Source organism: Hevea brasiliensis, chromosome 2 (genome assembly GCF_030052815.1).
Source record: "Hevea brasiliensis isolate MT/VB/25A 57/8 chromosome 2, ASM3005281v1, whole genome shotgun sequence".
Classification (NCBI taxonomy): domain Eukaryota; kingdom Viridiplantae; phylum Streptophyta; class Magnoliopsida; order Malpighiales; family Euphorbiaceae; genus Hevea; species Hevea brasiliensis.
The window spans coordinates 104,848,192-104,860,965 of record NC_079494.1 but is presented as its reverse complement, the minus strand read 5'-3'; positions in this window follow the sequence as shown (position 1 = coordinate 104,860,965).

The following is a 12,774-nucleotide window of genomic DNA, read 5'->3' as shown; positions in this document are numbered from 1 at the left end:
TTCAGTAAAATACTAATTTTAACCATAATTTCTATAGCTATCTAAAGCTAATGCATCCTAAGGAATGAAATGCAACATCATCATAAATTTCATACAAACCACATCATAACAGTAAAAAGGCAATTTGGAACACTCACACACTCAACACTGTTCAAACAGTACATATATGGGAGCTGATCCCCTATACAGCTCTCTTAATCCAACCTCTGCCAGCGAGTGTCTCTCAAGTCGGACTTTCACTTAATAAACCAAATGCGGGGTCTCAGCGAGTGTCTCTCAAGCCGTGTCTACCTCGAATTATCCATAAAGGATCGGGTCCTAGCGAGTGTCTCTCAAGCCGTGTCTACCCATCCTATCCATATCCAATACCATACCACAAGCACACCAACGCATGCACACTGCTCCAAATTACCACAAATAACATCCATGGCACTTCATCAATTATGAATGCAATATAAAACGTGCCTAGTGTTTAACTACATAGATACATATTTATAAGTGATGCATGGGCATGCTTGAACATATAATAATATCGAAATTATAATTAAAATTAATATTTTACTCACAGACTTAACCAAGGTCAACAATGGCATTTGGATGGAGGAGAAAGGTTGTCACGACTCACGACAAATTTTATTGCAATTATTTAATATATTTGACTCGATACAAGCTTGAAAAGACCAAAGACACCTTAAGTTGTGCGAAAATTTGTGAAGTCTCTCTTATACCTAGGACCTGTTGTCACGACCCAACCTATGGGCCAGACCGACACTAAGACCTGGGTCAGCCTAAAGCCCCCGAGGCCCGTAGTAAGCCTAACTATTCATCAACCCAACTCTATGGCTCATTTGGGCCCAATTTCAAGAATTCAACTAGACAGAGTCCAACCATAAAATGGACCATTCAACGGGGAGTTTTTGACTCGTCCAACCTATAAACACAATATATAATAAATTAGGAGCTCAGCTCACCCTCCTCATAATCAAATGTCATGAAAATAAATGGGAGCTCGGCTCCTCATCCAATCAACATACATGCTTTTAATAAGTTTACTGGTCCAATATGGCAATTATATTACTGACCCAAATCAAATAAATATTTCTAACACATGCGGAATTATAGGAGTTAACATAATTATACAAACACTACAGACATTAATAGGCGACAGTGAGAGAGAGAGGAGTTAGAACTCAACAAGAAATCTCCACAGATGCGGAAAAAATAGATAAACAAGAGTAAGCATTAGACTCGAGAGTAAAATATCAATTTTAACCATAATCTCTATAACTATCTAAAACTAATGCACCCTGTGAAGTGAAATGCAACACCATCATAAATTTCATACAAATCACATCAAAAGGCAATTTGGAGCACTCACACACCCAACACTGTCAAACAATACATATATGGGGCGATCCCTATCTGACCCTCTTAATCCAACCTCTGCCAGCGAAGATCTCAAGCCAAACTTTCACTTAATAAACCAAATACAGGGTCCCAGCGAAGAACTCAAGCCATGTCTACCCCAAAGGACCGGGTCCCAGCGAAGATCTCAAGCGTGTCTACCGTCAATCCATAACCAGTACCATATCACACGCATGCCAACTCACGCACACTGCTCCAAATTACTACAAACAATACCCATGGCAATTCATCAATTAAGAATGAAATATAAAACGTGCCTAGTATTTAACTACATAGATATATATATGTAAGTGATGCATGAGCATGCTTGAACATCTGATAATATCAATTACAATTAAAATTAATATTTTACTCACGGACTTAACTTGATCCTTTGTGGCGGTACAGGAGGAGGAAAGCGCCTCGCTCACGACAATTTTATTACTATTATTTAATACATTTTACTCAATACAAATGTCGCAAGGTATTTTGCGATCGCTTGGATGAAGCTCTTCACGAAGTGGGAAAAGTGAGTAGTCGCCACTTTAATTTTGAGAAATTAAAAAAACCATTTGTGAAAATAAATTTAAAGAAACCACTTGAAAGCAGAGATTCTAGGTTGGGGTCATATGGCGAGAAGGTGTTAGGCACCCGCCTCGTTCCTCAATGAAGATAGCAGTTTAATATTATGTTCTTTCATAAATTAAATGGGTAATTAGAGGTTGGGATAGTGATGATGTTAATCCTTTGAGCAAAATAAAGGAATGTTTGATATTTCACTTATTTTGGGTTGCCTAGGAACACAAGTTCGTGAGATAGCCCTTTAGTGAATAAGTGCCTGAATGAGGTTATCTTGTGTATTGGGGTCATGTCATTTAGTTTAAATTTTGTTAAGAGAGCTCGGGCGGGGAACTTCTCCCGATCTCTAGATATATTTTATTAAGAGTTTTGAATGGGAGATTTCTGATAAGAACTCTCCTCCGATCTCCCCGTTTTAATTTAAGCTAGAATCAAGTAAGAACTTTCCCCCGATCTCTTAGGGTGTTCGGTTTAAAATTTGATGAAGGATCTCGAATAAGAACTCTCCTCCGATCTCCGCATTTTTTATTTGAATGAGGATCAGGTAAGAACTCTCCCTCGACCTTTTTGGTTTAAAATTTTAAATGGAGGATCTCGGAAAAGAACTCTCCTCCGATCTCGTGTTTTTATTTGAATGAGGATCGGTAAGAACTCTCCTCGACCTCTTAAAGTGTTCGTGACATAAGACCGAACTTTTCACCAATCTCGTATATGACCACCTTGTCCGAACTCTTTGGCTGGCTACATCCGATCGGTTACTAGTCTGGGGTCTTATCTCGATTCCCGCTCTATTATGCTATTTCCTAGACTCGCTTAGTGCTTGACCTCATGACTTTTCTCCTGATTCCCTATTCATTCTTTGATTATTTTTACTTATTCAAAAGAAACTATCACGTTAGGATATTGCTACCAATATTTTACTAAATTACCTATAAGTTACCCGCAACCGGAATACCTATATTCGAAGGAAATAAAAACTAAGAACAAATAAATAACGTGAACTGATGAATGGAAAAAGTAAACTCAAGAGGATAACTATCGGCCTGAAGGATCTACGTGGGATCTTTAGTATAATTGGATTTAATGAAAATTTCGAGAATAAAAGCAGAGAAAGTAGCGGCGTTCAAGAAATGACATCTAGAAACTAACCTATGTGAGGTCGAGGCTATCAAACTGACTTCGGAGATCACAAATATTGTAGAGTTGAAAGCTGGTGATACAGGACCAATGCTTACTTCGAGATTGCAAAAACCAGGTTAAAATGCAGTTGAGCCAAAGCAACGGAAATCGGGTCAGAATGAGATCAAGCTGAGAGAATAACGTGTTGATGTTGGGGTGATGAAGATGAGACTAAACGGAAATGGCATGGCAGAGTGATGAACAAACTGAAAATGAAGGATTTCAGGGTTCGAAAACTCTATCAATGGAGATACTCAAGAAAACTAGTTTCTGAAGTTTCTCAATTTTTATGCAAGCTTAGAATGGCAAAGCAGCAAGACTGAATTAAATTTCAGAGCCTTTCCACTATAATCACCACCACCTTTTTTTTGTGTCCTCCCTTCTACAGTATTGCATGTAGGTATTTATAGGGAATCAGTTTCCTAATTAAGGGTCAGGATCTCTTCTGGGGAGATGGAAAGTTTGGATTTAAAAGGACATAATCCGATGCCTGAGAATTGAAGAGAATCAGAATGGACGGCTGAGATCCTATTCAGAATATCTGTCCTTTCTTTTTTAATCCAACGGCTCAGGAGCTTTCCTGTCCAGACGGATCCGAAGGCCGGGAATAAAAGGTGCCGATCCTGTCGTCTACTTTTTGATCCAAGGGCTCCGGGTTTGTCCTTACAAGTAAGATCAACGGTGGAGATTGAGATGTACAGGACTGCCATAACTGTCTTGGCGTCTGTCAGCAATGTGGGCGATTCTGCAAATGAGGCGTGCGGTGAAGATTTGATCACGCCTGCAATGCTTTAACTACCTCGGCCCTGATTATGAAGAAAGCTATTGGAAGTCTTTTTGTCCTCTTGTTGCTTTCCGATCTCTATTCCTTCCGATCTCTCTGTTATGACTCTTTTCCGATCTCTCTCACATCGGGTCCCTCATCGCTTCCCGATTTTAGATCACCCAAACGATGAAATTTGATCTTTGAAGGTTCTCTCAATGGTGTAATCCGATCTCTTGGGATCGCCCAAATGATGTAATCTGACCTTTTGGAAATGAAATGAAATTTTATTTGAAGGTCATTATTTAATTATTGCATTGGTTAATTTTTCGATCTCTGATGTGCATATCCGATCTGGTCCCTAACTAAATCGTCCTTAGCCGATCTGTGACTCTGAACATTTGCCCTAATCCGATAGCCTTAGCTAACCGATCTCATTTTATTTTATTTATTGTGTTTCTGGAACCTTTCCACGACGTGTCAGGAAAGCGGGCGGATTCCGCTAACCGATGCGTTGCTTGGGACTCTGTGAGCATTGAATGCTCAAACGGGTATAAATAGGGGGAGGGTCCATCAGTTGCTCCTCTATGTCACTTTCAGCACTCTGCTAGCAACTTCAACTTTCTCTCATTTCTTCAAGTTTTTCCGGCACCAATCACATTCCAGTAAGGGTTTTGATCCTTCTCTTAGTTAAACTTCTTTTATTTCTTTGAAAATGAGCAGATTGACGGTGAGCCCCCTTCCGATCCATATCTCGTGGGCGTCGGACGAGATGAGGTGAGGTGGTCGAGCCTGGGTGGCGACTGAGCCTCCTATGACCTGCTTGACCCACGGTCAGCGGCACAATCAAGGCGGACACCTTCCTTTGAGAGAAAATCTTCCCGTGGACGAGTTGTCGTCAGTCCTCCAAGAAACCGATATGCAATTCATTAGTTAAGAATACAACCATGGCGATCTCCGAGCCGATCACTTCTTTGAAGAAAATGATGCGATCATGGTGTATGAAGAGTAATTAAAAGCGGGCTTGGTTTCCCCTTGGCGACTTCTTCAAGGGCGTTACGAAGTTCCACCACATATGTATAGCCCAAGTACATCCGAACTCATGGCAAATTGGTGGCTTTTAGAGGCTTATCTTGGGCCAAGAAGCTCGAGCCTACAAGAAGGTTTTCTTGAGCTGCATAGGCTTACTTGTCGAAAGGATGATGAGTATTAGTTCTTCCAAGCCAAACAGAACTGTGGGCTTTTTACCGATCTCCCCTCTTCACTGAAGAATTAGAAGAATCGCTTCTTTATGTTGAGGAGCAAGATTCCGAACAGTTTTGAAGGTTTTCCACGTAGCTAGCAATATCTAGGCCCATCAATTCCAAAGAAGGTCGCCCTGAGTAGGGACGAGGGTGCCATGGTAATGGAATTGAAGGATCAGGCGGCCACTCACAAGTATTCATGCTTATCTGTTGTTATGGCTGAACTAAGATTGTGGATAATGCGGATGATCACCAATGAAGACTATGAACTGTAACTCTCTGACCTCGGACCCGGGACCGGTGTAATCTAAATCTTTAGTCTCCTGATTTAGGTAATCTCACTAACTATTTTTCTGTGCAGAAATGGCTGGAGGCAAAGGCGCAAAGGAGAGCTACAAGCAAAAAAGAGAAGTCTCCCGGAAGGTACGAGAAATGAAGATCACCGCGGCATCACAGACGCCAAGGCGGGATTCGAGAGAAATGCCGGGAGACTCGTCTCGACCTTCGGGACAACCGATCCCAGAAGTAGAAGTAACTCCTTCTCCCCCTCGATAAGAAGAGCCACCACCTCCACCTGTTCCTTCAAGTGTGGAAGGGGGGTCTTCCCAACCTACTGTGAGAACCCTTTCTCGTGGTGCCCAAGTCCTCATTCATTTTCTGGAGAAGAACCAATCCTTTCGGGAGAATCCAGGTTTGGCCAAAGTTCTGGGCGCTACCATATGCCTCTAGGAGGATCGGAACAGGCTGAACCCGGGTAGCATTGATGATCTCCTGGCTCAGATGATGAGTTTGAGCATAGAGAGCACAGTGAATCAAAGATATAATCGAGAAAATGCTCATCTTACGAGGCAGGAGATTACGCGGCCCAGCGGCTTACGCGAGCCTAACTTTCATCAGCCCAAGACTATATTGCTGAAATCGAAGGTCGGATGAAATCCTACTAGGATAAGCTGGCCGAACAGGCTCATGAACTTGAGGAAGCTCGGTCGCTCTGAACTGCCAACGTCGCTCACTTTACTGAGGAGCTCAAAGTGAAGGAAGAAGAGGCTATGACGAGGAAAGCTGGTGCTTATGTGAATGCACACAGCGATCTTTTGGCCGAGCTCGAGAGGCGTTATCCTGGGGAAGACTTCTCCTGGATGGTGGATCTTGCTCCCAGAGACGAAGAGGGGAGCGAGGAGGAAACTGAGAGAGAGAGAGAGAATGAGCGAGATGTTAATGTAGAACAAGCTGGGGGTGACTCTCCAGCCTAATGACTTGTACTTTTATTTTGAGATGAAATGGAATTCCTTTTATTCAATTTCTTGATGAGATCGGAAAGTATCCAAATTGTATGAGTGCTTGATTGTTTGAACATATTAGAACATCAAACTTAAAAGCGATTATTAATCTAAGTATAAGATGTCGGAAAAACATTATAACCATGAGATCGGCCTAAGCCGAGACCAAAAACACTGAGTAGAACTTTAGAACATCAAAATTGGAAAGTTGATTTGAATTCTTAAGATCGGAATCGTCATTAAGTCAGACTGAAACCTTAACTTTATTAAACGATTCTCCATAATATTTGTAAAAGAGAAATCGGAAATAAGACTGGATGGCATGGAGACCTGATATTAGTTTGATCTCCTTTGTGAGAGATCAGAAATAAGACTAGATGGCATGGAGACCTGATATTGGTTTGATCTCCTTTGACGAGAGATCGGAAAGCAATTGACTAGATGCAGGATCGGTTTATTTCCTGATCGAGTCACTCGTAACCGAAGAATGTCGGTTGGGGATTGATTTTCAAAGTTCATTGACTTCAGTGATTGGCCAAAATATAGTTTCGACCACAAACTGAGAAAAGACTAAAGATGTTCTAAGTCATGCCGAAAATGCGAGTCTCACTATACCTAGGACCTACCCAACTTTGTAAAAGGGCTTAAAATGCACTTTTATATCCACAAACCATACACCCACAACTCAATCACATCACACCCTCTCACGCCCATCCAAACAGTCATCAATCACAAAATGTAAAATTACAGTTTAGTCTTCATAATTGACCCTTTTTGCAAAAACTACCCAAATAAGCTCTAAAAATTCTAAAACTTTGCCCCGCGGTCTTTAGCAATATTACTAAGCTAATGCAAAAGGAATTATAATTTTCTGAGCTACCACTAATATTTTATGGATTTTTGATTCCATTCAAGCACTAGAAAATTAAGAAAAAGTAAGGTTCGTATTTATATATGCCTATTCCGATCTCGAGAACGCGCTCGGAATGTCTGACAATGGTGGGGTAGCCAAAATTTCGACCCAATTCTAAGACTTTTTCGGTAGCCTATCTGTCTAGCCGGAAATTTGCAAACCTAGGCAACCTTTGAATTGTCGTGAATTGAATGTACCTACACGAAGCCCACAACACGGGGGTTAGTACATAATTTTTACAGAAATTTCTAAGCTCATTTAGTGCTCGAAAAAGCACTACGAAATTTTACGGGACCCATCAAAAAACGGTATTGAAAAATTTTAAAATTTATATTGCCTCGAAGCTCTCGATGAGTGGAGCGCTCTGGTACTCTCGGTTTCCTCGTGGGGTTCACAGTTTGTGAGAAACTTTCCGGACAAAAATTGGGCAAACTGCTCGATGGATTTTGGTGCTCTTGGTGTCTATGGAAAGCTCTCGAGGTATAGATGAGGATTGACACAAGACCCAACTCAAACGGTGGCCGGATCGACCAGATTTTGGCTGGGAAGCCAAAACAGCGCCGTCTTGAGGAGCTTCGCGCATCGTTTCGCTTTGAGGTGTTGGCGATGGCGGGAAGAGGCTGAAATTGCTGTGTGGGGAGGAGGAGAGAAAACGGGAGAGAGAGAAAGAGGGACGGGAATGCGCGGGGAAGAAAGAAAAAGAATAAGAAGGCCGGTCCGATTCGACCAGTCAGATTCAGTTCGGTTCGATTCGATCGGTTCGATTCAAGATACAAAATTTTAAATTTTTACTCTGCCTTGGAACCGAAAACGAGGCCCAAAAATTCTAAAAAAATTCTAGAAAACTCAGAAAAATTCGTAGAGTCCAAATATATTTTTAATTTTTTCACGTGGTCTTTAAATTAATTTTTAAAAATCATCACAGTTTTATATTTTCGGAAAATCGAATCCGATTTCTAAAATCTAAAAAATTTTAAATAATTTCCTAAAATTTAAATAAAATAAAATATTAATATTTACCCACAAAATAATAAATTTAAAAATTAGGGGTGTTACACTACCCAACCTGAAAAATGGTTCAAAATGCACTTCTATATTCACAAGTCACATATCCACAACTCAATCACATCACATGGCCCCTCCTGAGCCCATCCAAACAGTTAACAACCACAATTTAGAAAATTACAATTTATTCCCTATAATTATCCCTTTTGCAAAAACTACTCATTTGAACTCTAAAAATTTTAAAACTTTGCCCTGCGGTCCTTAGTAATATTATAGAGCTAACGCAAAAAGAATTATATTTTTCTAACCTACCACAAATATTTTATAGATTTTTAATCGAAATCAGGCACTAGATAATTAAGAAAAATGAGGGTTCGGGTTTACCTATACCAATTCCAACCCAGGAGATGCGTCCGGAACATCTGAAAATGGTGGGGTAGCCTATAACCTCGACCCAATTCGGAGACTTTTTTGATAGCCTGTCCGGCCCGAAATTGCAAACCCGAGCAACTATTGAATTTTCGAGATTTGAAGGCACCTACATGATGCCCACAACACGGGGGTTAGTATATAATTTTTACAGAAATTTCTAAACTTATTTAATGCTCGAAAAAATACTGTGAAGTCTCATAGGACCCACCGAAAAATAGTGTCGAAAAAATTTGAAATAGGTATTGCCGCGAAGCTCTCGACGAGTGGAGCACTCCGGTACTCTCGGATTTTTGGTGAGGTTTACGGTTTTCGAGAAATCTAGCCCGAAAATCAAAATGGGATAAAATTTTTCGGACAAAAATTGGACAAACCGCTCGATAGATTTTAGTGTTCTTGGTGCCTATGGAAAACTCTCGAGGTGTAGAAGTGTTTTGGGATAAGATCCGGTACAATTGGTGGCCAGATTGGCCGGAATCGGCCCGAGAAGGTGAAGCAGCAAGCGCGCGCAAGGGTGGTTTTGCGTGAAGTTTTCGGCGGCCTAGAGGCCTGTTGGCGATGGGGGAAAGGCTGGGGTGGTGGTTGGCCAGCGAGAGGCGGAGGGAAGATAGAGAAAACGAGGAGAGAAGGGGAGGGGTTAACGCAACGCGGGAAGGGGAAGAAAAATGGAAGGGGTCGGTCCGATTCAACCGGTCTGACCCGGTCTGGTTCAATTCGATCGGTCCGATTCGAGATACAAAAATTTGAATTTTTACTCTGCTCTGTGACAAAAAATGAGGCCTAAAAATTCTGAAAAAATTCTAGAAAACTCAAAAAATTCATAGAGTCCAAATATATTTTTAGTTTTATTATGTGATCTTTAAATTAATTTTTAAAAATCATCAAAGTTTTATATTTTTGGAAAATCAAATCTGATTTCTAAAATCCAAAAAATTTCAAATAATTTTTCAAAATTTAAATAAAACAAAATATTAATATTTACCCATAAAATAATAAATTAAAAAAAAATTAAGGGTGTCACATTATTCTTATGTTTTAAAATTGAATTTCTCTTAAATAGCTTTCTTCCTAGCAGCCATAGTTTTTGAGCTAAATTGGAATATCTCCTCTCCATTTATTCATAGAATTAATTGTTATGTATCTAGTAAGTTGAAAAAGATTTAAACACTTCATTCATCAATCACATTTATTGTTGATTTGAGAGAGTCTTTAAGGCATTGAGTGAGATTTGAGAGAATAGGTATAGGATTCTCTTATAATTGGTTTTAAAACTCTAAAGAAAAGCTTGAGTGTATACTTGGCTAGGCTCTTCCCTGTGAAAAAGAGCCCATCATTGAAGAAGGCTTTCAAAGTGATATTTGAGGATTTGAGATAGGCTTGAGCGCCAAACCACTGTAGATGCATTTTGAGCTTTTTTTCCATTACTCCTATTTAATTTTAATATATTTTTAGAATTTGATTGAATTGCTCTTATTGAAATTATTGTGATTGATTGAGTTGCATGAACCCTTATCTTTTTCCTATTGTTACAAGTTGAATATATGCTTTATCCTTTGTTTTATGTTTTTATACTTAAGCAATTGTTTGCAAACATCTTTAAGTGACTTTATATGTTGTCTTGAATATTGGTTTATTAGAGTTGTCATATCCTTATTAGTATGCTAAACTTTGATTTTTTCAAAGACTTTAAACAAGAGTCAAAAAATCAAATAAAATCTAATTCACCCCCTTTTGGACTCCTTAATTAGGACAACAATTATTTTTATTGTTATTTTGATTTTTACTATTTTAAAATAAGTATAAAAATATTGTAGATTTAAATGTAAAAAATCGAGATTCATACTAAAATTGAAATTAAAATTAAACTCTAAATATAACTGAAACTAAAATCGAAATTATACTGAAATTGTTTATAACTAAATTAAAATTGAAATTGAATTTTGGTACCAAATTTGATTTCTAAATATAAAAGAATCAAAGAGTTGACTATATTCTAATTCTTAGGTAAAATATATCAGAATCGAAACTGAACACCTCAATTGGTAGGATTATAGACCGATCCACTAGCAAGCTGAGCTATAAAAGTACTAGTTAATCCCTTGCATGATTCTAGTCATTAGGGCTATGCATGGTATCTGGGGGATCCAAATCGAATCGAAGAATTGAACTAAATCGAACAGAACTAAGATAAAAAAAGAACCACCGTTATTGTGTGAACTAAACTGAACCGAGCTAAAGTTATTTTATTATTTTAATTCGATTTTGGTTCTTCATCAAGAATTAAACTAGAATTGAATCGAAACTGAATTGAATTGGAACCGAATCAAAGAACCAATTTTATACATATGTATTTTTTATATATATTTTAGATATATTACATAGTTTCAATAAAATTATATATATATTATATGTAATTAAGATGAATATATATCAACTTAATTTGTTATTAATTATAAGTATATATAAATGTATAACCCAACATTAACTTTTATTATTTTAAATTATAAATACATTAAATTACTTTATCGTCATTAATTATCTTATTAAATCACATTTTTCATCATACAATATACTTTCTTGTTAAAAAATATATAATTAAAAAATTTATATAAAATAGTAGAATATATTTATTAAGATATATATTATGAAGTGACTTAATTTATATATATATATATATATTGTTTCATTTGATTGAAATATGACACATTCAAAATGTCAGTGGTGCGATCCAAATAAAATATTTTGTGAGTTATGTGGTCATAATAGAGGGTCAAAACAATATTTAAGAGGCAATTTTAATAATTGAATTTACTAAATTTAAGATTATATTAGTTATCTTACCTTTAATTTAAAAAAGTTTTAATTATAATTTATAAAATTTTTATAAACAACATCTATCATATTAAAATTAAATTTATTTCTAATACTTATCATTGTAAATCAAAATTGAAATTAGTAAAAATTGCATATTGTCCAACAAAATGTTAACTTTAAACAATTGAATGAAAACATGATAAAAAATTTTTCTAAAGCAAAAAATTACGTAGTTTTGTACTTTTAGTTTAGGTTATATTATTCCTAATTCATATTACACTCATTGATTTTCTGTTAATTTTATAATTTTGATGAAAATATTATATGACTTATTATATGTAGGATCGAACGCTTACTATCATACTAAAAGTTTAAGCTTTTAATAGCGGTACAACTCTAATTCTAACTCCTTATAACGTAGTAGACCGAGCGTCCTAGATCAAAGGGATCTAGGTAGTATATTAGCCCACTAAACTATTCACACTCAATGCTAACATTATCGATATTAGGTAGTGTCAACATTATAGATATTTAGAGTTATCTTATTTTTTTATGTGATAATTATTAGTTTAATTTTAATATTTTTTTTAAGTAAGTTATTATATTTATATTATTTTATTAATATTATATTTTAATATTAATATTATTATTTTAATATTATTACTATTATTTTTATTAATATTTTAATGTTAAAAATATATAATTATTTTTATTCTTTTAAAAGGCATAATAATATTACAATTTTAAGTGTAGAAATTACAATAATTTAATCGAATCGAAATCAAAATTGGAACCGAAAACAGGACCAAAATTAAAACTGAACCAAAACTAGAAATACTTAGAACCGAATCAAAATCTAAATCAAAATTTAATTCCTCTTTTGATCCCAAAAAAATGAAAAAACCAAATTTCGATTCCGATTCTTATAAAGAGCCAAACCAGAATCAGAACTGCACAACCCTATACATTCATACCAACTCAGCCAACCTTAATCCATTCGTGTGCATATAAAATATCGAACACCTCCAAGTTTTAAACCAACAACAGTAGTAATTATATTCAAAATCATAAGATTTCATATTCGATTCGAGTCTTCGTAAGAGCTAAATTAATGAAAAAATCCCATATAAACTAATTAGCCCAAAGCCTCACCATGGAAAAATC